Below are 24,369 nucleotides of genomic sequence, written 5' to 3' on the forward strand. Positions count from 1 at the left end.
AGTGACTAAAGGGACAGGAGCTATACTATTGGAAATTCAGGACCAAAAATTTCCCAGGGAAAAATACAAAGAAAATGCAGCCCCCCCGCCCCCCCGCACTGCTAATGGAGAACAGTTGTGCAAATGGCTTAATTTCTCCCAATGTGCATTTACCCATTGTATGCCCTAGAGGATCTCTTCTTATCATGGCCAATTAGAAAAATTACCCTCTAGTGTTCTAGCAGCTTCCAAACTTGTGAAATGTTGAATAGTATTATCTGTACACACAAGCAAAGAAAATGGGGCTGTGAAATTAGCATGCTCAAAAAATACGACCATACTTCCAGCCACACACCTGACACACCTTCCATGAAAGTGTTCTAACACACTGATTTGCTTCTGTACAGGTATGAAAATGTCTGGATGGAGGAAGAAGCCCTTCTAGGCCCAGTGAAGAGAACACATGTATAAACAAGACACGCTTCCTTCTCTTAATGAACTCTGTGGATGTTAGAGGAAAGTGTTGGATAAAGCAGGGTAAGAGGCGAATGTGCACTGTGAGGTTAGAATTGCTTGTCACTAGCTCTCAAATGTGACTAGGAATTCTTTGGGGTTACAATTGCAATGCATTTACAAGCCAGAAACACATAAAATAACTACCCTTTATGACATATCAGTTCTATTACTACAAGTCGAAGGCCCTTTGCATATGGAACAAGTTGTTTTCATGGGAAGACAGAAGGAGATGATGAGAAAAGGTGCAGACTCTGCTCCCTGTGGCAAGACAGACAGGTAATTTCCGGATGCACAAGAGTGAATATAACAAACCCACAGGTTGCCAACTCCAGAGTTTTTTTCCATTGCTGAACTAGTTTAAATGCCTCTATGAGCAAGAAAATACAAGGGTAGGGAGGTAGCACAGGGTAGTTAAGGTCAAGGGTTCAGGCATCAAGCAGTCCAGCCACACCTGTGTGACTTGGGGGCCATGACTTAACTCCTTTGTGTCTGATTTCTCACATTAAACAAATGGTTAGTTAATAGGCTTTGATGATGTGATATATACACAAGGAGCTTTGGGCAATGCCTGGCATGTGACATACATCTAAGATGTGTCAGCAATTATTAGTTTGGGTGCTAATGATTATGTCAGCAAGAATTATTAGCTATAGTACTTTCCTTAATTGTTCCTAAAGTTTCACAAGACTCTTGTATCCAGCAATCCAGATAGAAACTAGGTAAATTCTAGTGAGTATCTCTTTCTCTACGATGGTAAAAGTGGGGCAAAGAGATGAAAATAACTTGTCTGGGGGCTCTGAGGCTGCTCCTCAAATGAGGAGAAAGGTCCATTAAGGAGGGTGACAGGTGTCCCCAAAGGGGGCTGGGACACATCCAGGCTGGAGCTTCCATTTAACTTCCGTGAGATCTCGAGGAGTTAGCAGTTAGCAGTTCTTGGAGCCCTCAGTTGGGCACCTGCCAAAGACATAATAAGGCATGATGCATGAAGAAGTGGGTGTGGGCTCAAAAAAAACAACAACCCCATTTTTAATTGTCGTGATGACTATTGTAATTAGCAATAACGTCCTTTGAGGCAGATCTTACGCGGCAGCAAGCCAGCGCCTCGCTCCCAGCTGCTGCCACGCGCCCGGCACCCAGCGCGCACGCAGGAGACGCTGGTGGAACGAACACGCGTCCTCGAGGCAGGGAGGGGACCGACTTTGCCTCTCCTTATTCCCCAAGCCAAAGCTTCGCACATCAGCCCCCGGGCGCCCCAGCTACGACTGAAGTGAGCTTGAAACCCCCACTTCTCCGTGCTGGGGACGTCCGGAAGCACGCAGCGCCGCGGGGGTTGGCCTCGCTCCCAGCCCCTCATTTTTCTGGTTTGCGGTTTATTTATTTAAGCGTTTACAGCTTCCGGGAGCCGAGGGGCTGCGAGGAGCAGGGTTGGGACCCAGGTCCAGGGTCTGATGGCGGCAGCCCGGACAGGGCGCAGCAGGGTCCCCTCCTGGTGGAGAAGATCGGGTTTCCCTCACCTCCTGCCGAACGCCCAAACAAGTGTGGGGTTCGGATGGAGAAGTTGCCTCCGGCCACTGGCCGGCGTGGGGACCAGCAGGGCGGAGCAGATTAAATAAAGACTTCACCTCCCGCCTTTAATCCCGGACCGCAAAACACTGGTGGTGTCTGTGCCCCGGATTTCTGGAATTCTGGGCGTGTGTGTGTGTGTGTGTGTGTGAAGGACGACAGCGTGTAAAAACTCCCCAAAGCCGGGCGCCCGTGGTGGCCCACGTCCGTAATCCCAGCTACTCAGGAGGCTGAGAATGAGGACCCCGGTTCGAAGCCAGCCCGGGCAGGAAAGTCCAGCAGACTCCTACGTCCAATTAACCACTGGAAGTGGAGCTGTGGCTCAAGCGCTATCCTTGAGCACAGAAGCTCAGGGACCGCGCCCAGGCCCCGAGTTCAAGCCCCAGGACCCGCACTCAAACGAGCAACAACAACAAAACTTCCCAAAGCGGCAATCCCAACCCCTCTCTTCCCGGGTCCTTACTGACACCTGGATGCCAGCGAAGGAAAGACAAGGAAAAGTTTCCAAAGCGTTCGAGGCGCCTAGAAGAGGCGGCCACCGGCTCCAGGTCCCCAGTAGGGTGCGTTCCGCGACGCCCGACCACAGCCCCGCCGTCCCTAAGGACGCCCCGCCCCCTGTCTCCGCGCGCGTCTATTTAGAGCCCAGCCCGGGTTTCCCGAGGGCTTCTGGGATTTGTAGTCCTTCTGCGCCGCCTCAGGCATTGGCTGGATCTGGCATGCGGACTACATTTCCCAAGGAGCCATCCTGCATATATAAGCTGCCAGCCGCCGCTTCGAAGTGCAGTAACCATGTGGACGCTGTGCTGAGGCGCTCCCTCCAGCCTGCAGGGTGGGAGGGGAGGAGGAGGCGGAGGCGGAGGAGGAGGCGGCTGCAGGGGGAGGAGAGCGCGAGCGCACGCCGGCGGAGGTGTGGGTGTTCCGCTTCCATCCTAACGGAACGGGCTCGGACTTCGCGGACATGGGACTACCCAGCGGCTGCTGAACCCCGCTTCCCGCCGGGCTCCCCCAGAGCCGCGCGGCTCCCCAGGGCTCCAAGGTAGCGGCTGGGGCCGGGCGCGTCGGGCGCGGGGTCGGCACTGCCCGGCTTCGGGCGCAGAAGTTGGAGTGTGTGCGCGTTCTTTCTTGTTCGTGTGCGCAGCTCTCTGGGAGGCTTTTGCGTGCACTTGGGGCGCACGGGGGGGTTCTTCACCCTGGTAATCTGGGGGGGACGGGCTCGCGAATACATGGATAGCTGTGGTCTGGCTGTCCTGGAATGGCAGTCCCCCAGCTTGGACGCAGCTTCTGGAAATAGTTGTGTTTTTTTGGGGGGGGGGGGTGAGGAGAGGGGTGAGAGGAGCTGAGGGGGTGTCCGATGTGAGTCTGCTCCAGGAAGCCGTCTTTCTAAACGTGTAGCCCTCTGGCCGGCTGCATGGTTGGGAGGATAATGTCTGCGTGTGGTGGTGGGGACTCGGGAGGGTTAAAAAAAAACCCACGAAAACGGAAGAAAGCTGGGGAGGGGGGGTGCGGGCGGGAAGAAGTGGGGACGAAGGTGGGGGGGGCGGGCACGGAGGATGCGGGGGTCTGAGCCTTGTGGCCTGCTGGGGGGCGGGGGTGCGCCCGGGGAAAGGAACAAGTGCTTGGAGATCTCTTCGAAGTTGGTGCGTGCCAGGCTGGTTTCACTGGCCCTGGAAATAAGCCAGCCTTAATACCTGGAATCTTCTCCCAAGTGGTCCCAACCAACTTGCTAGCCAAACTTGGAATTTGGAGCCCCTTCCTTCCTCCCTCTCTTCCTTCCTTCCTTCCTTCCTTCCTTCCTTCCTTCCTTCCTTCCTTCCTTCCTTCCTCTTTCCTTCCTTCCCTCCCTCCCTCCTTTATTTTTTTCTGGTGAGAGACCCTTGGCATGATCTCATATTCATTTGTTTTGTACCTCTTTAGGTTGCTGACCACAGAAACACAGGCTTCGGATCTCTGACTGGGCAGTGCTTTGGCAGCAGAGGGCCTGACCCTGGTCAGGTGAGTGTGGAAACCTGTGTGTTGTCGTCAGAAAATGAGGTTTGGTCTTAAAGGCTACTTAAAGTCCTCATTTGAATAAGCAGCAATGGAGAGATAGAAAGAGTATTTAAAAAAAAAATGTCATTGCCTTTCGTGAGGGTTTTAAATAGCAGAGACAGCCCGGAAGAGTTTCTTTTGATGGTAGCTCAGAATTAAAGCAGCCTGACTGTTTATGGGGGGGGGTGTGTGGAGGTGGGGGTGAAGGTGGGGGTAAACTCCATTAAACGGAGTTGTAAAAGCGCTGTCCCTTTGGTAGCCTGAGGAGTGTGCTGATGATTTTAATTCTGAAGGATACAGTACTTTTCATTCGTCAAGATAAGGAAGCAAAAATGAAATGCCTCTCTCTTTCAAAAATAGTCACTTTTTTTTTCTTCCCATGAACCGTATGCTTCATCAAGGTCTTGGATTGCAAGAAATGAAAGTGCTTACTGGCAAAGAATGAGAACTTTAAAAAGGGAAGTGAGTTCTCCAAGCATAAGATAGTAGCATCTGGGCCTTGACTGAAGCCACCTGAACAAACAGCAAGCAATCTCATGTGTACCTATTGTTTTGTTGCCTGTCCTGGGATGTGGCCTGAGAGCAGTATTTATAAGCACAAGAGCTCCTTTTATTTTCCCCCCTCCAAAATGGTTAGACTGCACTCGTAGAAATATAGGTCTCAATGGGTGCATGTCCATCCCCAGTGTTGGAGATTTGGCCATCAAAAGTTTTTTTCTTCTGAAATGGTCAAGGAGCAGGGTAAACAACCCTGCATTGGGGTGGGGTAATAGTGGGCAGCTGTTCTTAGTAACTTCTTTAACATTCTAAATATTTAGCTGTTCCCTGGGCTACAATCTTTGGGCTTTTCTAATGAGAGAATAAAAGCCAGACACTTCATTATGGTAGTATAGTGTTTTTGTTTCCTGTTGATAAGATCCTCAGGAGTTCTGGTGGTGTGAGAAGCATTCAGATGTGTGAGATGTAGCTATTTCTTGGAGTTCTTTTATTGACTAATGGCTGTGTGGGCCCTCATAAAGCCAAAGATTAGCTCCTGCAAGCTACCTTCCTTCAGGATAAGGTGCAGACAAGGAGAAATGGGCCCACAGATTCTTCTCAACTAGGTTGGTTAAAAACAAAACAAAACAAAAAAACAAGACTGGCAGATTAAAACCTTGTGAGCCAGGTCTGACATAGAAGTTTATTTGGAAACCTGAGTGCTTGAAAGCAAGCTGTAATAACCCCAGGCAGTGAAGCTGTACTGCATCCCACAAATGTGCCTAAGGTGGGGGTGAAGGTGGAGAGGAAAGAGAGAAGGTCGGAAAAATGATAATTATACTACTGTTAATTTTATTTTTGTCCCACCAACGATAAAATGATATAAGAAGGAAATGATGTAGCTACAGACAGATAAAAGAATATGGATATTTGAGGAAGTGTTGGATGTGGCTGAGTCTCTTGGAAAACTGTACGTTGAAAGACTTGGAGGACAATAAAAAGAAACAAAGCCAGACGAAACCATGAGGAAAGTTAGCTATGCCTGGCATCAGGCTCATCTTGTACCTGAGGTATATCTTGATCATGAATGACATCAAGGCGTTTGAACAGGTCCAAAGGTCAGGCTGTTCTCTTCCAGAATGATTTGAGGGTTTAAAGTGCAGTTAGTCTGAGAAACGCTGGAGGCCTCTCACACATCCTCAAGCCTGCCTGGGTGGCCAGTAGTGCAGAACATTTTTCTTTTTTTATTTCTTTCAGTTGTGTTTATTGTACACATGAATGTTTGTTAAAAGCACAATATCCTCTTGGATTCATCCAAAATAAGAACAGAAAATCCTATCAAGATTTCCTTCTTACCAGGCAGGGAAAGTTCTTCGTATTCCACATTGACACCATGAAAGTCGTTGGGTGTTGACAGTGGCATCCATTAAAATGTAAAGTGCTTCCTTTGGGAGAGAATGGGCATCTTTTCTTGCAGATGCTCAAGAGTGATAGAATGGTTGCAGGTGAAGGGAAGAAATGGATTAATTCCGCCAGAAAGCCTTGTTGTCTTTCCTCAAATTATTTTCAGTGAGGAAACATCAAGGGGAGGAGACAGTGAGTGACAGACAGACTGGTGCAGATGGACAGACATTGACTCAGACTGACAAACTAGTTCTGACACTAATCCAGTGGGGTGAAACCAATTCACTTCCCAAGGGAGGGGGGAGAAGCTCACATGGGTCTTTAGCTAATAATGATCTCATGGAAATTCAGGTATTTTTTTCACAAGCAGCTATTAATGGAAAAAAAGGAAAGAAAGAAACAACAGACACCAAATATGAACAACAGGAAAAAAAAAAAAACCCACCCCAACCAAAATAAAAGTAGGTCTGGAGTTAGGTTTCTAGGTCAAGCTGTCCTCGGACCGCCTCATTAAGGAATCTTCCCAACACCACTGTTCCATCTTGCTTGCTATTGGTCTGATATTTAAAAATAAGATACATCGCACGTGTAGGATTTCTACTAACTAGAAGTCGGTGTGCTCATTTTTTAGTTCATTTTTGCAGGTTTTCGGCCCCCCTCCCCCATGGTTCTTGTAATGAATACAATGAAGCCCCGCCAATAGCATGATTGACATAGCTTTTATGATTCCGTCCCATTGTCATGATGTCACTGGCTTCTGGGATGGGTGCTAATGAGGATGAGCTGAGTAAACTCCTGAACCCATCACCTCTTCAAATCTGAGAGTCCCTAAACTAGACTCAGACTCGAATGCCTATTTGTCATCATTCAGATGTATTCTGAAAAATTTCCTGAGCACTTACTAAGTTCTAAGTGTGTACAAGGTACTTGAGATGCAGCAATGAACAGTCTGTACCCAAGAGGGTTAGGAGGGAGACAGACTCGGCAGGTAGTACGTGCTGTGGGCAAAAATGAAGGGTCAGAGGACCAGAACATAAGCATTGACCAGGGTGTAGGTGAGTTGGAACCCTTGTGTGTTTCTGATGGGGATGCTCAGTGGTGTAGCTGCTATGGAGAACAGTATGACGGTTCTTCAAAATATATTTAAAAACATTAAAAGAATCACTATAGGGTCTAGCACATACAACTACTTGTAGGTCTTTACCTAAGAAATTGAAAGCAGGGACTTTGAGCAAGTCTTTCTCTTTTTTTTTTTTTTTTTGTCAGTCGTGGGGCTTGAACTCTGGGCCTGGGCGCTGTCCCTCAGCTCTTCAGCTCAAAGCTTTTCAGCTCAAGCGCTCTACCACTTGAGCCACAGCCCCACTTCTGGTTTTCTGGTGGTTTACTGGAGATAAGAGTCTCACGGACTTTCCTGCCTGGGCTGGCTGGCTTTGAACCCCGATCCTCAGATCTCAGCCTCCTGAATAGCTAAGATTACAGGTGTGAGCCACCAGCGCCCAGCCAGTGAGCAGTTATTTCTATACCTACATTGAAAGCATTCTTTAATTCATAATAGCCAAAGGGTGAAAATAATCCAGTGTCTTTTGATGGATAAATAAAAAAATATGATCTGTACATACAATGGAATATTACTCACTCCTAAAAAGGCAGGAAATTCTAACACATATTTCAACATGGGTGACCCTTGAAGACATGCTCAAGTGAAATCAGCTGCTGGATAGGAAAGGCACATGCCGTATGGCTCTACTCATATGGAATACTTTGTTGTCAGAATAGTAAAGCAGAGTATTGATTGTTGGTTTCTGGGGTTAAGAGGATAGGGCACTTTGTTTAATAGGTACAGAGTTTAGTTTGGATATATGAATAAGTTCTGGAGATGGATAATGGTCACAGGTGCAGCACTGTAATAATGTGAATGTGCACCAGTGCTGAAAACAGGAAATTTCATGTTATAAAAGGATGTTAATAGAGTACTTAGGAAGGGATTCAAAAAGTAGAAAGGCTTTTCATTTTTATATTAATCCATATATGCAATTATATATACAAATATATACGTATGCTCACAATCATGAATATATATGGGTGAAAATGCACAGTATCTTGCTTTTTGAGTTTGGCTTGCTTCGCTCAACATGTGTTCTACAGTTCTGACCATTTTCCTGCAGATAACATGATTTCAGTTTTCTTTATGGCTGTGATATTCCTATAGTGTGCACCTATACTGTCTTCTGTTATTCATCTGTTATTGGGCACCTTGGCTGATCCCATCATTTGGTTATTGTGAGCAGTGCTACAATAAACAGGAATGTGTGCGGGTGTCTTTCTGGTTTGTTGATTTACTCTCCTTTGGATATATGCCTACTAGTGATATAGTGGGGTCATAAGGGAAGTCTGTTGTTAGTTTTGTAAACACCAGCAGTGTATGAGAGCATCTCTTTCTTGATGGCTACCATCTGGACTTCAGTGAGATGGCTCTTAGTGGGGTCTAGAAGAATTATTTCCTTCATCTTGAATATTTCTTTGTGTTAGCCATTTCAATTTTTTTCTGAGAATTATCTGTTTAGTTCACTTGTCTATTTGTTAAGCAGATTCCTTTATTATGGTTCATTTTTTTTGAGTTCTTTATATATTTTGGGCATTCATTCTTTATTAGTTGAATAGCTGGGAGGAATTTACGGCCATTGCCTGGGTTGTTTCTAGCTCTGGTGATTGTTTCTTTTGCTGTACAGGAACTCTTTAATTTGAAGTAGTCTCATTAGTCCCATTTGTCAATTCTTGCTCCCACCCTCTGGCGTTCTGTTCAGATTTACCTGTGTTGTATAACTTCCAGGCTTTTCTCTACATTTTCCTGTAATAGATTGAAACTTTCAGATTTTACTTTGAGCTTTTTGATCTAGGGTGAAGGATGGAGATTCAGTTTTAGTTTCCCGAAGGTGGATACTCAATTTAGGAATGGCTTTGGCGATGTTTGAGCAGAGATCTGAAGGAGGTTGAGTAAGCCATGTTGATAGCCATAAAGTCCAGAGCAGCAAGTGCAAAGGTCCTGAAGTAGGAGCAGGTGGGACATGCCCTGGCCAGCGTGGCTCCAGCTGGGGTGTTTGAAGTTGGAGATGGGGTGGAGGTTGACTGCAAATCGGCAGTGATTTCCTGGAGGATTCCTCCGATAGAATCCCCAGTGTGGCTTCAGGATCATTGAACTCTAGCATCCTTTCTGAAGAGACCATGAGGCTGGAAGACCACATACCAAACAGTCTGGCCTATCACATGACTTACCTGGAGTTGAGATTCACTGAAATAGGAAAGGAATCTTGTTCCGTGACAGGGAAAAACCAACATTTGGTTTGCACAGAGTCCCAAGAACCTCTTGGTGATCTTGGGAGTTCAGCACGGGCTTTCTGCGCCCCCTGCCACCCCGCCATCTGCCTCCCACATCAGGACTACATCAGCAACTCCCCAGATCCCCGAGGTGGTGCCTTGCGTGTGTAAGCCTAAAACAGCCCACAGATCGCGTCAGTGATCACCTGTGATGTGAAGCTTCCTGTTAGTTAAACCATGGGGAATTGAGGATAAGTGGCAAAACCTAAAATCAGCCCCAGCCATCTCAGCTCAGGGCTCCGGCTTTGGAGTCCGCACTGCTGTGCGAGGATTATGTGTGTATCTAAGTCCCATGGAAAGCAACTTTTTACCTGTTTCACTAAAGCATCTTGAGTGTCATTTCTTATTAATAAAGCAGTCTGTATTTTCATTTTGTTTTCCAAGGTGTCTGTCCCTTTGGTGGGATTTCATGAGTGACACCAGGTTGGGATCATTGAGAAAATGTCCAGCATTAGCTTTCAAAAACAAGCACAAGAGTCCAGTCTTCTCACTTAGCTTATTCTGTCTGTCTTTTTAGTAAAATGGAATGGAAATCAGCCCTGTTCACCTGTTAGCTATTTTTCCACAGAGGTACAGCTAAGCAGTCATCTTATATGGTATAGCATCTCTCAATTGTTCAGAGCAAATAATCTTGTGAGATAGTAGGGCTGTAGGTTAAAAAAGAAAGCTTGGATCCTGGAAATAAGCATATGCAAAGTAACGAATTAGTATGATGATCCATCATTCTATTCATCTCTCCTCTGTCTTCAGCCATGATCTTGTTCCCTCTGTATCCTCACACTCCCCGTAGTCTCAGATTATGGAAGTATATACAAGCATACCAGTTCAGTATTTCGGTATTTGTCTTTGTGATTGGAAATCAGCTCCTTTTCTTTTGGTTTTGTACTGGTCCTGGGGCTGTACAGGCCCTGAGGGCCTGGGCAGTGTTCCTGAGCTTTTGTGCTCAAGGCCAGTGCTCTACCACTTGAGCCATAGTTCCACTTCCAGCTTTTTGCTGGTTAATTGGAGGTAAGAGTTTGAAGACGGGGGAGGGGGGGTGGGTGGGTGGGGGGGTGGGTGGAGAAGTGGGGAGGGTCGGGTGGGGGGAGGGGAGGAGTATGGGAAGGGATGGGAAGGGGAAACAAAGAGGAGGCAACAATGCTTGATAAGAAATGTACTCGTTATCTTGTGCATGTAATTGTAACCCCTCAGTATGGTATTCTCACAATAAAAAAAAATAGAAAATAAGAAAAAAAAAAAGAGTTTGCACATGTTCTTGCTCAGGCTGGCTTTTTTTTTTGGTCGGTCGTGGGGCTTGAACTCTGGGCTTGGGCCACAGGGTCACTTCTGGTTTTCTAGTGGTTTATTGGAGATAAGAGTCTCATGGACTTTCCTGCCCCGGCTGGCTTTGAACCGTGATTCTCAGATCTCAGCCTCCTGAGTAGCTAGGATTACAGGCGTAAGCCACCAGCACCCTGCTTTGGGCTGGCTTTGAACTAACTACAGTTCTCTCAGTCTTCTGAGTAGAATTATAGGCCTGAGGCACCAGTGCTCATAGTTTTTTCTTTTTAACTGTACTGTTTTTTTTTTTTTTGGTCGTGGGGCCTGAACTCTGGGCCTGGGCGCTGTCCCTCAGCTCTTCAGCTCAAGGCTAGCGCTCTACCACTTGAGCCACAGCGCCACTTCTGGCTTTTTTCTTTTTGCTTATGTGGTGCTAAGGAATCGAACCCAGGGCCTCAGGCATGCAAGGCAAGCGCTCTACCACTGAGCCACCTTCCCAGCCCCTTAACTGTACTGTTGAACTTGGTGCTCTACTAGTTGAGCCACACTCTTAGCCCTAGATTGGTTTTTTTGGTAGAGAGCTAGAAATGTATAAAAGCTTATATCCCCTAGTGTTCCCAGGTGGTCTTCTATGTAACCAGGCTTTCCCTTCTTAGCTTCTGAGATACAGTAAAATCTCAAAGCAAAAATTTTGAGTCTGTCTTCATTCTTCCTTGGGATATAAGCACATATATACAAATGTCTGGAATTTATGTAACCACCAGCTTGAGTTAGTCTCTAATTAATTAGATGTATCACGAGTGTTTGATGTCTTTTAATTTATACTTTTTTTTTTTCTCTGTGGGGCTTTGAACTCAGGGCTCTCTGCTTGTTTGCCTTACTTGCTTGGGTAGTATTCTGCCAGTTGAGCTACATCTCCAGCCTGGCTTTTTGCTGGTTGTTTTGGAGATGGAGCCTTGAGGACATTTCCGCCAGAGCTGAGTTTGAACCGAGATCCTCTGGATGTCAGTCTCCTCAGTAGCTTAGGGATACTGGCATGAGCCATTGGCACCTGGCATACACTTCTTTTTCCATGCATTTTATCACTGTGGTTGGAAAAAAACTGGATGATCTATTTCCCTCTAGTTTGAATTTTGCAGACCATATCAGTGTGGTTTACCATGTTCCTTTGTCCCCTGTATTTATCATAATTTGGTAGTTGGACATAGAAGCTTGGTCCAAGTCATGTTTCTTGTGGTGGTTGTGACCACTGATGCTCACTGCCTCTGTCTAATAGTTTTGGGTTTTTCTTTTTCATTTATTATTGGAAATACTTTTTTTGTGTGTGTGTGTGCTGGTCCTGGGGCTTGAACTCAAGAGACTGGGCACTGTCCCTGAGCTTTTGTGCTCAATGTTAGTGTTGTAATACTTTGAGCCACAGTGTCTTTTCCTTCCTTTTGGTAGTTAATTGGAGAGTAGAGTTTTTTATGTCCTAACCAGGCTGGCTTTGAACCATGATCTTCAGATCTCAGCTGCCTGAGTAGCTAGGATTACAGGCACGAGCCACTGGAGCCATTGGAGAAATTTCTTCCATTTAGTTCTTGGTTACTCTGGGTACAATTCATAGGGGAAAGAAGGGATCAGTGCCGAATCCGTGTATATTCACCTGTTATTTTTATAAGGCTCAGAAGTGATGGGTGGAGGGATGGAGGTCACCAGCTCCTGGTTCAAGTGGTCCTTGTGTCTCAGCCTCCCAAGCACCTTTTAAACGAGTAAGTTGGGTTTTTTAAAACAGGTTCCATGGCTGGGGTCATCAGTTGTGGGGCATTTGGCAATGCCTTTTGATTGTCGCAATCCTGGAAGTGCTAGTGGCACTGAATGGTTAGTGGCTGCCTGGTGGCTCCTCGCTGTGCACCCCCAGCACAAACACTCCTTGTGTACCAGTATCAGAAGGCCCCATCCCCTGGTAAAGTGGGTTATGTTGTTGTTGCATTATGAATACATGCATTTAATTTTTTTTGAGCTGGTCATGGGGCTCGAACTCAGGGCCGGGGCACTGTTCCTGCCTGAGTTTTGTTCTGTTCAAAAACAAGTGCTCTACCGCTTGAGACTCAGCTCCACTGGATTGTTTTAGTGGCTAATTAGATAAGAGTCTCACAGATATTCCTGACTGGGCTGGCTTTGAACCAGGATTCTCAGATCTCAGCCTCCTGAGTAGCTAGGATTATAGGCATGAGCCGCAGGACCCATTTTAAGCATGTTTTCTCTTTGTGTGGTTCTGTATGGATGATTACATTGTCCGTCTTTGATCAGTGACAGATTATTCATGTTAGTCCCTGACCTAAGTTACTGGGATTTGAACTCAGGACTTCTCTCTTCTTGGGTTGCTTGCTCAGTTGGTGCACTGCCACTTGAACCATGTGCCCCAACCTAGCTTTTTATTGGTTATTTTGAAGGTGGAATCTAATTGACTTTTCTGCCTGGTCTGGCTTTCAGTGGTGATCCTCTGGATCTCAGCCTCCTGAGTTGGTAGGTCTGCAGATATGAGCTATCAGGGTCAGCTGTAGTCTAATGTATGTATGTATGTATGTATGTATATATGCATGCATGCATGCATGTATTTGGCCATGTGGCTTGAATTTAGGGCGCTGTATCTGAGCTTTTGAGTCACAGCGTCACTTCTAGTTTTCTGGTGATTAATTGGAGCTAAGTGTCTCACGGACTATCCTGCCAGGGCTGGCTTCAAACCACAACGTTCAGATCTCAGCCTCCTAAGTAGCTAGGATTACAGGCATGAACCACCAGCCCTGTTAATCTAATGTTTTTTTTTTTTTTGTTGTTGTTGTTCAGTCCTGGGGCTTGAACTCTGGACCTGGGCACTGTCCCTGAGCTTCTTTGGCTCAAGGTGAGCATTCTACCACTTGAGCCACAGTGCCACTTCCAGCTTTTTCTAAGTAGTTTATTGGAGATAAAGAGTCTCATGGACTTTCTTGCTTGGGCTGGCTTTGGCCCTCGATCCTCAGATCTCAGCTTCTGGGGTAGCTAGGATTACAGGTGTGAGCCACCCGTGTGCCTGGCTTAATCTAACATGTTTATAGAGACTTTGTCTTCTCCCAGCTTGCTCTCACCTGTTACCACTGACCTTTGTACTTCCCTAGCAGCCCCAGACTTCTCTTTCATTAAGTGGAGAGGTTGGCTAAACCACTAAGCCCAGATGACAGTAAATAGTTCTGGCAAAATTGATTCTATCTGATAAAAATAAAACAATGAAGACTTCATGCTTAATTTGGGACTGCTTTTATTGGCTGTTTTCATAGAGATAGAAAGAGACCGCAAGCTACCTGTAGAACATACTGGAGTTGTGAAATCACTCCGAGATTTAAAAAAAAAAAAAGTCACTGCATGTTAGCAGCTACTTTGAGGAATTGATGCTTTATAATGTCTCAGAATCTTTATCAGCAGAACTATAGGCAATTTGGTGCAGCTCATCAGTAGCTTGGTTACTCATCAGAAATCTCAAATGTATGAAAAGACTGTTAGTCTCCATGTTCCTTGGTGTTCACTCGCCTCTGAAGGAGGAGCTTTATTTGGGAAGTCATTTTATTTTGCCAAAGCAAAAAATATATGCTTTGGAACAGAACAAGCTGATGTAACCTCCAGGCTAGAGATGTTTCGCGTGTGTTTCTATGTTCTGCCTCTTGTGCATTCCCCCACCCTCTCTTGCCCCTATTGCCAAATCCTTCTGTCCTTTAGGATCCAGCCCAAATGTTTTCCACTCTGAGAAGCATTTCCTGATTCTTGAAAACTTTTCTGTCATTTGAAACTTCATGACACTTGGTCCCCCTCCCTCCCACCTCTCTCTCTCTCTCTCTCTCTCTCTCTCTCTCTCTCTTTCTCTCTTTCTCTTTCATGGACCTTTTCAGTTTTAACCCACAAAGTACCTAGCACATAAGAAGTGCTCCCAAAATATTTGTTGAATGAAGTAATTCATATACATACTCTATCTTAGAAAGTACAGGCTGCTTCTCAAAAGAATCTTACTTTTATTGTCCTTCTCTGCCAATCCAATTGTGTGTGTATGCACATATGCATGTGTGTGTGTGTGCATGCTACTATTGAGGCTTGAACTCAGTACCTGAAGACTGCCCTTAAGATTTTTGGAACTTTAGCTTCACTTCTAGCATTTCTTTTGTTTGTTGGTTGTAGGGCTTGAACTCTGGGCCTGGGTGCTGTCCCTCAGCTCTTCAGCTCAAGGCTAGTGCTCTGCCACTTGAGCTACAGCGCCACTTCCAGTTTTCTGGTGGAGATGAATTTATTGGAGATGAATTTCACGGACTTTCTTGCTCGGGCTGGCTTTGAACTGGGATCCTCAGATCTCAGCCTCCTGAGTAGCTAGGATTACAGGCATGAGCCACTGGCGCCTGGCTCACTTCTAGCTTTTTGCTGGTTAATTGGAGATGAGTCTGACTGACTTTCCTGCCCTGGCTGGCTTCCAGACACAGTCCTCAGATCTCAGCCTCCTGAGTAGCTAGGATTATAAGTGTGAGCAACTGGCATTCAGCAGATTAATTTTCTTTTTAGTGCTGGCCTTGGGCTTGAACTCAGAGACTGGGCACTGTCCCTGAGCTTCTTTACTCAAGTCTAGCATTCTACCACTTGAGCCACAGCTTCTGGCTTTTTGGTGGTTAGTTGGAGATGAGAGTCTCACAGACTTTTCTGCCTGGGATGACTGGCTTCAAACCATGATCCTCAGATTTCAGCCTTATGATTGGCTAGGATTATAGGCATCAGCCACCTGAACCCAGCAGAATTGGCCAATTCCTTGAATTGGCTTTTTTTTTTTAAAGAGTAGAGTGTGGTATGAGGACCACATAGCAATGTATTAAGCTGCCCTCTTGAATGGCCTTTGAGATGTTGCTCTGTCCAGCTCTTTAGAAGACATGCATCTTGAGAGGTGGTCAATATTAATTAAGGGAAGTAGAAGTAAGAATGTGGTAGCAAAATGAAGTAGCTGTCAGGTGGTGCTAAAACTGCCCTGCTGACTACAGAATGAGGTATCCCAGGCACCCAGTGGCAACTGCTTCTTGGGTGTACATGAAGTATTGCACATCTGTGCATCTGCTTCCTCTTCTAGACTAGGTACAAAAAACACCTGTTTCAGCTCATGGCCACCAAGTGGTATAATGACAAATCCTGGCTCAGTGGCTCTCAGTGGGGGTGGGGGTTGGAATTTGGCATTGTCAAGAAACACGTTGCTTGCATTGGGGTGGGGTGCTGCGGCCATTGAGTAGGCAGAGGCCGGGGCTGCTATTTCTCCCAACATAGTGCATTGGAGCAGGGTCTACGATCCAGATCCACCTCCTGCTGTGTCAGTAGTGCCAGGGCAAGAAACCACCCTAGGGTCTAGTTCCCAGACTTCGTGAGGCTTGGCTATCTGAGGATGTCGACCTAAATTGATTTGCTGGTTCTTTGTGGTGTAGGCCGTAAAGGCAAAGGGGCATTCCTCAGTGCTCTTGGACCCTGGGGTCTTGCTTTAGCTACCAATCTACTGAGTGACCTCCAGGAAATCAATAGGGCTCAGTCAGGTTGGTCTGTCAGTCAGGTTTTCCACCTGTAAAAAGCCGAATTTTGGCTAAATGTTCTTTTTATCGGCCAAACCTTAAGTCCTCTGGTGAATTTTAAGCTTTTGGTTGGCTTCTCTTACTTTGATCTTGAGGTGACCTAAGAGCAATGTCAGTATTGGCATCTTGTTTTGAGGAACAACTTGTAGAAGGTGGATCTGTTTGAAGAATAGACTGTTTCAGAGATGGGTTTGTAAGAAGGAGGTGTGTGTGTGTGTGTGTGTGTGTGTGTGTGTGTGTGGGTGTGCGCGCGTGCGCACACAATGCTCTGAACTTTGGATTCACGATGGTTATTTCTTGAGATACTCATGCGGGCCCTGCTTTACATTGAAACTCCTGAGCTGGCGACTTCCTTTGGGACTGGCTGAAAACGAAAGCACGGAAAGCACCATGGTGTGATTTCCTCTGCTGGGGCGGGGAAGCCTGGTTCCAGCAGAGTGAGTGAATGTGGGGAGGCGTGGGGAGGCCTCCCTGCGTTTCTGAGGATGGTCTGATCAGTGTTAACGGACCAGAACGGACGAGAAGGCCGGGAGGAGGCCATGTGTGGCTGTGGGTGGGGAAAAGGTGGCCTTGTGTCCAGCTGCAAAGGATTCTGCTCATTCTCCTTTCACAACACAGAGGACCATCATCCAGCTTCTTTGCCTAAAGGAAGTTCTGAAATTAACCCAAGAGTGACGGGGAAACAGAAGCAGAGGCTGCTGCCTGTGAAGGAGCCCTTTTCTCCCTCTGGGTGGAGTCAGCCATCAAGGTGTTGGGTGTTCTCTGGCCCATACTTGCAGCCACATCCCCGCACATGCGCCTGGCTGAGGACATGCGGAGGAAACTTGTGCTCCTCTGCAGGGAGCTTCCTTGACTTCCTGCCAGGTTGATCACGTGCCAGCAATGAGCTCTTCCTTCGTTGCCCTCTGGAAGTCTGGTGATGTGGGAAGCTCTCATCTGTGGTTAACCTGCCCAGGGGGAGTGGCCTGACCTAAAAGTGAGATGATGCCTTTGTCTACTGGTCTTTGGCCACAGTTCTAAGGTGCCAGCTGCCTCGGGGCCTGTTGGATTGCCAGGTGTGCCTTTATGCCTAAGCCCTGGTCTTCGCGTCTTCGTCGTATAACCTCAGAGCAGCCTTTCTGATTTGTACTGCTTTTAAAGCAAGAGGCCATCCAACTAGCGCTGAAGGATCTTTGGACGCTTTGTTTTTTAGGGGATGGAGAGGATGGATATGCAGCGAGAGAACAGAGAGGGCTGACAGATTTTCACTGGCCGTGAGTCTCAAGAGCAGAATAACTCCCAAGTGCCGTGGGGCTTGGGGGGGGCCGAGTGGTGAAGCTTGGTGACAGAAGGGAATACTCACGCGTGTCACCCTGAGTGGGATGTGGGGTCCCTTCCCCATGCAGTGCTGCAGGGAAGCGCGGGTTCTGCTTTATAGGGTATTATGGGGGGACCGTGCTGCCAGAGTTCATGGATGGCAGTATGTCCTGCTGGGACATACGCTCCTCATTTGGACTTGGGGGCTAGTAAGGTGGTCCTCAACCCGTGTGTCAGCCCTGACAAGTTCCCAAAGAGTAGCTCATGAGAGGAGAAAGGGCAGAGCGGATTAGAAGGTACGAGCAGCCAGGGAGTGATTTCCTCTACTTTACTTCCCATGTGCCCTATAAGCCTGTTATTTTCTTTCTCTCATTGAAACCTCAAGACAGCTCTACTAGGAAGCCCCTCATTATCCCCATTTCACAGAGGAGGAAGTTGTGGGCCAAAAGCAAGCGATTTGATCAATTTGATCGAGCCTACTAACTTTCCCATCATAAAAGGCCCCTGTGTAAAGGCCAGCACGATGGGGGAGGACGGTGGGGAGGGGAAAGGAAGGGGGGGAGGCAAGGAGATGGTCTAAACTTCTCCTGTATGTTCTCCCTTGCCATGAATGCTGTAGACTTCCAGGCTTCCTCTTTCCTGAATTTGCTGAGGTCTTTCCTGCCACAGGGCATTTGTTCTTGCTCTTTGTGCTCTGCCCCAAATACTCTACTGCCTGACTTTTTTACATGGCTGCCTCTGTCTTGCCTCCATACCTTAGCCTAAAAGTCTTACCTGGTAAGCCAAAGTTGCCACTCAATCACATCACCCTTTCTAACTCCCTCCCACCCTTTTAAGACGGTGCATCTTGTGCGTGCTAGGCAAGAGCTCCACCACGCAGCCCCACTCCCCTGTCAGAGCTGTGTCCTCAGAGCTTTGTACTTGCTGTGCAGGCACTTACCAGTTGAGACACACACCCAACTCTTTGCTTTCATTATGTTTCAAATTAGGCTCTTAACTAGCCTCCCTCTCTCCAGTCTGTGATTCTTCTATTTATGTATCCCTTGTAGCTGAGATGAGTATGTGTAGTATGTGTACCATGGTACCCAGATTTTTATGGGTTGAGATGGGGTCTTAAGAACATTTTGCCGAAGTCTGCAATTCTCCCAGTGGCTGCATCCTGAGCGGCTAGGATTGCAAGTGTGAGCCACCGCACCCAGCTTCCTAGCCTGGCTGGAATTTATTGTATTTACTTGTCTGATTTGCCTTGCTTTTAAACATTATTACCATTACTATTATTATTATTACTACTACTACTACTTCTACGACTATTATTATTATTGTCTTTCTTTGTGCCAGTCTTGGAGCTTGAGCTCTGGGCCTGAACACTTTCCCTGAGCTTTTTTGTTCAAGCCTAGCACTTTACCCCTTGAGACACACCCTGACTTTCAGGCTTTTGGGTAGCTAATTGGAGGTAAGAATCTCACAGGCTTTCCTGTCCAGACTGGCTTTGAACCCTGAGTATTATAGGTGTGAGCCACTGATGTCCAGCTTTATATTATTATTTTATGTAGTTATATAGTTACACAGAGGAGATTTTATTGTTTCCACACATATTTACAGTATGTTCAATCAGTCTCCCTCACTCCAAGCTCTCCCTGCCCTGCCTTGCTTGTTTTACCCCATTTGTTGTTGTCTGCCTGCCTTCATTAGAAGAGTGTATCCTGAGGGGGGATTGTACTTGGTTTTGTCCTATAGCCTAGTGCTACCATAGTGGTGGCATTTGGTAACTCAATAAATCTAGTGAATCAGATGGAGGGTTACAGTTTCATATTGTGGTGGCTGCTCTCGAAATCCCTGGCAGTTCGGTTGAATTTTTTGCATTTTGTCTAGCGTGTTTATACAGTGTGATTAAAATGATCCCCATTTAAACTAGAGAGCCGCTCTCAACTTGGGATTTACGATGGCTGTTTCTGAGATTATTGTAAAAAGGCTTTTCTTAACATTGAAACTTTAGATTTAGTGATTTCCTCTGGGCCTGGATAGATAGAATAGCTAATTATTTACAACTAATTTTTCAATGTGTTGGTACAGACTATGTACTAAGCCCACAGTGCCAGACTGAATCTCAAAGAAAATGTCAGAATTTTTTTCTCTCAAACTTGTGACTCCCAGAAGCTCTTTATATTTGTAAAATCTGTTAAGGAACCTCCCAATACTTCTGCCATTTGAGTTGTCTCTGTATTTGTCATATTAGAAATAACACTAAGATAATATTTAAAATGGTTAAAATGATTAACATATAGTAACTTCTTTTTGTATATATTTTTAGTTAGGTTGGACAAAGGAGTTGCCATTTAACAAAGCAGTTTATGACTGTAATGTACCAATGTCGCTCCTTTCAACGTTCTCACCCATCTCTCCCTACCCACTCCTTCCTTCACTCTTTAATTTTGTAGGATATACATTGGACTCTTGACTGATTCTTCCCTCTTGTCCTCTTCATTTTAGCAGTTTACTTTTTTTTTTTTTCTGGTCCTGGGGCTTGAACTCAGGGCCTGAGTGCTGTCCCTGAGCTTGTTTTGCTGAAGGCTAGCACTCTACCACTTGAGCCACAGCGCCACTTCTGGGTTTTTCTCTGTAGTTTATTGGCGATAAGAGTCTCATGGACTTTCCTTCCGAAGGCCAGCTTTGACTTGCTATCTTCAGCATTCAGCCTCATTAGTAAGCTAGGATTACCTGTGAGAGCCATTGCTCCCAGCTGTAGCTTACTTGTTAAAAATGAAAAACAATTGTGTTTTTCAGAACATTAATATACATATGTATATATATAAACCCAGCATTGTTTTACTCACACTTCTGCAAGTCACTTGCAGGTCTGGCTTCATGAAGATTCATACTGGTCATAGCTATGCCTCTTGTAAGTCTGCAGGGATGTTGTGAAGCCTCTGGAAAGTTCTACTGTATGTATGTGTGAGGCAGAACAGAAAGACAGAGTGCCTAGATTCTGTTAAGAAAACAGTCTTGTCCTGGAAGTGTTTCTCCAAGGCTCTCTGAGAGAAACCCTTTCTCAGTAGAGGCCCATTGAGAGGCATGGCGCCTGGGCTGCAGGCATGACAGAACCTCTAACTGTGGCATGGCGCATTAGAGAGAGGGGGACGTTGAAGACCCCAGGGATGGATTGCTGCTTGTCTTTAAGTCTGAATATTGTATTGCATCCTTCTGTTCGGAAGTAAATGCACAGCTATTTCTGCTGCACACAATTGCCTCTCAGCTAACGCTCCCTCTGAGTACAAGGAAAACGTGGGAGCTGGGAGCACTTGTTTTAATGAGCAAGAAGGTGCTAAGCTCACCGCCCAGGGGTGCTACAGGAGGAGGGGTCATTAAGATAGAGCCAGCCCAGGTTTCTGTGTGTGTGTGTGTGTGTGTGTGTGTGTGTGTGTGTGTGTGTGAACGCCTTCACATGCAAATTTCCTGTTCACAGCATAACTGATGTGTTCCTCTGCCATCCCTGAACTCCGTTCTTCTTATAGCTTTTGCTTCACGTAGAGTTTGTGTTATACCTAGGCCTTATTGCTCTTTGATTCAGTACAACTGAGGTTATAGGAATGAAGGCGGAAGCCAGCTAGCTTAAGTGTTTGTTGAGGGACAATGATGACAGCCCAGGCCTCTGGAGAGAATTCTGTGAGTGCAGGGCTGATTTTCACTGTGAAGATAATTGGGGGGTGAACCACCCATGAGGACCTTTCTATTGGGTCCTTTAGTGGCCGAGTCTACACTTGGCTTGGAAACGCCCCATATAAGGTCACACTGTCATCTGGGTTTTGAATTCTGGGCCTGGTGCTTGCTTTGAATGCTCTAGTACTTGAACCACACCCCCATCCCTTTTTGGCTTTAGGATACTTTTCAAATAGAGTGTGGGTATTTTTGTCTCGTCCAGCCTTGGATTACAGTTCTCCTACCTCTGCCTCCTGAGTGTCTGGAACTATTTGGCTTATGCTCCCACTCCATTTCTACTCTTGGCCCCCTCCTTTGTCTTGTCATTGTGGGTAAACTTGGCAGGTCTGTAGTTTTGATGCCCACACACTGAGCTCCTCCCGGTCCGGCCTTAGTGACAGGTGATGGCTACCTCAGGTAACTTCTTCTTGGTTAAGGAGTGTTCTAATTTAGTCTTAGTTTCAAGAGTTCCGAACTTTTAAATCCTGAATTGTGTGTAGGTGGAAGTTAATTTTTTTTTTTTTTAGGAAGAGGAATATAATGTTATCACTTAAGTGTGTGCAGGAGAAAATAATAGATGGTAAAATGACAATCAATGTGTTTCTGCCACAATCTAAGCGTGAGAAGAAAAACAAAATCTAAAAGCTTGTCTTAAGCTACTCACAATGAAATAAACCCAGTTCTTTCTCCAGGAGACTGTGGTTTGACCTGTTTTAACACCAAAGTGGAAGAGGTCCTAAATAATTGAGTTACCATCCCTTTGAAGACCTTCCCCAGCAGGGAACCTCGTTTTGATGTTGGTGGAGGAGGAGGGGGAGTTGTGAAGCAGGGACCCCAAGCGGCAATGCCAGTATCAACAGTCCCAATGGCTTAGTGAAGATCTGAAGGTCTTGAAGCCGGTGCTTCTTCAAGCCTGTGCTTCTTGAAGCGTATTCCAGCAGTGTCGGCAGGGTCAGAAATGTTATTTCAGGCAGGGGACTACAATGCCTGGGCTGAGGTGAGTGAAAAATTTGAAGCAGTCGGTCTTGTTCAGAAACATATAAACGAGCATATGGTGCGAATATGGTATTCTGTCCGGCACTTGAGTGGATTGTTTGGTGTACTCCTCATCATAACCCTGGAGATTGGAAGGCCTGCCTGTTCACACAGAAGGGAGCAGAGTTCAAAGATGCTATGTCAGTTGCTTAAGGACACACGGCGGGCAATCCCTGAAGCTGGAATTTACACGCAGGCCTTAGAAAGGTGGCTTTTACTCTTGTCATCATCCCTAAACTGATTCTTACCTTGGAGGAGAGAGTCACTGGGGCTGAAAGTCAAAGTCTTTCTAGGGACCAAGTGTTCCTATATTTCTCATAGAAAGGGCCTTGATCCTACAGCATGGACTTGGAGTTGGTTCATTGTTGAAAACAGTCGCCTAACACAGTACCATCTCATGCAGGCTGTAGATAGGACAGGGCTGCAGTGTCACAGGGAAGGAGACAATGGTGGTAGACTTGAGGGGGGTGGAAGGGAGAGGAATGTCTGGGGTAGCAGGGGAGGGAGGTATGTTCAAAGGCTCAGGAATAGAAATGCATGCAGCTTGTTTGGGGTGGGTGGGGGGAGGCGCTGGAATATAGAAGGTGGGAGGAATAGCAAAGAGAGTATTTTCCCAACGGGACAACTAGGGAAGATAATTACCTTCCCCTAAAGTAAAATATATGCCCACCGTTACATTACTCTGCCAGCTTTTAATACAGGCCATCCTTTCCTTTATGGAGTGGAAGGTTTGAAACCCTACGGTTCTAGCATCCCACTTTATCTTTCACTGGAGAACAATAAAACTAGGTAGCAGGAGCCAGGTGTGGTGGCACACGCCTGTAATCCCAGCAGCGACCCACTACAGAGCTGAAGCAGAAGGATCATCAGTTTCAGGCCAAGGAGAATATTTATATGTATTAGCAAAGGGGGTGGGCAAGAGACTGTCATTAATAAATAAGTAACTAACATGGGTGAGCAGTGCCAGTGTGCTATGTATGATAGCAGGCACTTGACAAGCATTATCTTCTCTCTTGAACAACTGCCCTTGGAAGGGAGGATATCCCCACTGTGCCTGTGAAAACAGAGGTAGATACACAACAGGCCCAAGGCGGAACTCCGAGGCTGACCACGAGGCTCACCACCCAGCCTGTGTCCTGTGTGTCCCCAAGGTGTCCATGTCCCAGTAGCATTCAAAGTCCCACAGCTAAGCAGCTGCAGCTTGATAGCAGGTTGGTGCCAGCTGTTTTCTCACAGTGGTCCCCAGCCATTGTGTTGGTGTCACCCAGGCCGGGAGCGCAGCTGCTAGAAGCTCACAAGCACAAATGGTCCCCGATCAGATAACCAGGCAGGCTCTCCCACCCTGCTTCCGAACAACAGGAAGTCTTCCAGAAGATTACTCCAGGCCTGTGGCTCCCTACACCCACTTCCCACCCCTGCCCCCGCCAGCCTGCTCTCTCACCTTCCCCCTCTGTTTTCCTTTCTCTGCATCACTGATAATTGCTCCAGGGTCTCTCCTCCCCCATCTCATTAAAAGGTAGGCTGGCCAGGCCGACCTCCTAAGGTTTCCAGCTGGATCCAGAGGCCTCTTCCTGGTCCCTGTGAGGGGAATTGCTGTCCAGTGCTCCTGGGAAGAAATTGTCCTGGTTCCTTTTTGGGTGGTTGTGTAATTGGGACCCCTGGCACATTGCCCAGTCAAGGATCATTAGTTGTGGTGTGGGTCCTGGTCTGTATTTTCAGGGGGAAATGTAAAATGTGGCTACAGGTTATTGTTCAATTATCTTGTCTACTTAATAAGTATACCTGCGAAAGAGGAGATGCTTGTTTTCTTTCTTCCGATTTATGCAAATGTTCCACAGTTACAGTGGAACAACTGGGAAATAGAATTCTCCACAAGGGAAACAAATGAGTTCTTGCTCCGTAACCTTGCCACTGAGTGAATAAGATGGCTAAAGGTTTAGTCTGTGTCCTACTCTTGAGAAGCAGCTGCACTTCAGAATCAGAGGGGCCTGGCCTGCTGTGACTCTGACCGTCCTGCTTTGCTGATTGGCTCTGACTTGCTTGAACATCTTAACCTCTCTTTGCCTCGGTTTCCCCAACAATAAAACAGGAACAGTAGTGCTCCCTGTCTCATGGTGTGGTCATGAGGATTCGGAAAGGA

General features: G+C 46.5%; 1 protein-coding gene across 5 annotated transcripts in view; it reads left to right on the forward strand.

Moving 5' to 3' along the window:
* Positions 1–2,912: 2,912 nt before the first annotated feature.
* The window catches only part of Itpr1 (inositol 1,4,5-trisphosphate receptor type 1), a 297,583-nt gene continuing 276,126 nt past the window's right edge, over positions 2,913–24,369 (forward strand). For all 5 annotated transcript variants that reach the window (XM_042680110.1, XM_042680115.1, XM_042680112.1 and 2 more), the window contains exons 1-2: positions 2,913–3,094; positions 3,973–4,050. The gene's annotated coding sequence lies outside the window, so the exon portion shown is untranslated. The remainder of the gene's footprint in view (positions 3,095–3,972; positions 4,051–24,369) is intronic.

Source organism: Dipodomys spectabilis, unplaced genomic scaffold, assembly GCF_019054845.1.
Source record: "Dipodomys spectabilis isolate Male_0828 unplaced genomic scaffold, ASM1905484v1 ptg000054l, whole genome shotgun sequence".
NCBI lineage: Eukaryota > Metazoa > Chordata > Mammalia > Rodentia > Heteromyidae > Dipodomys > Dipodomys spectabilis.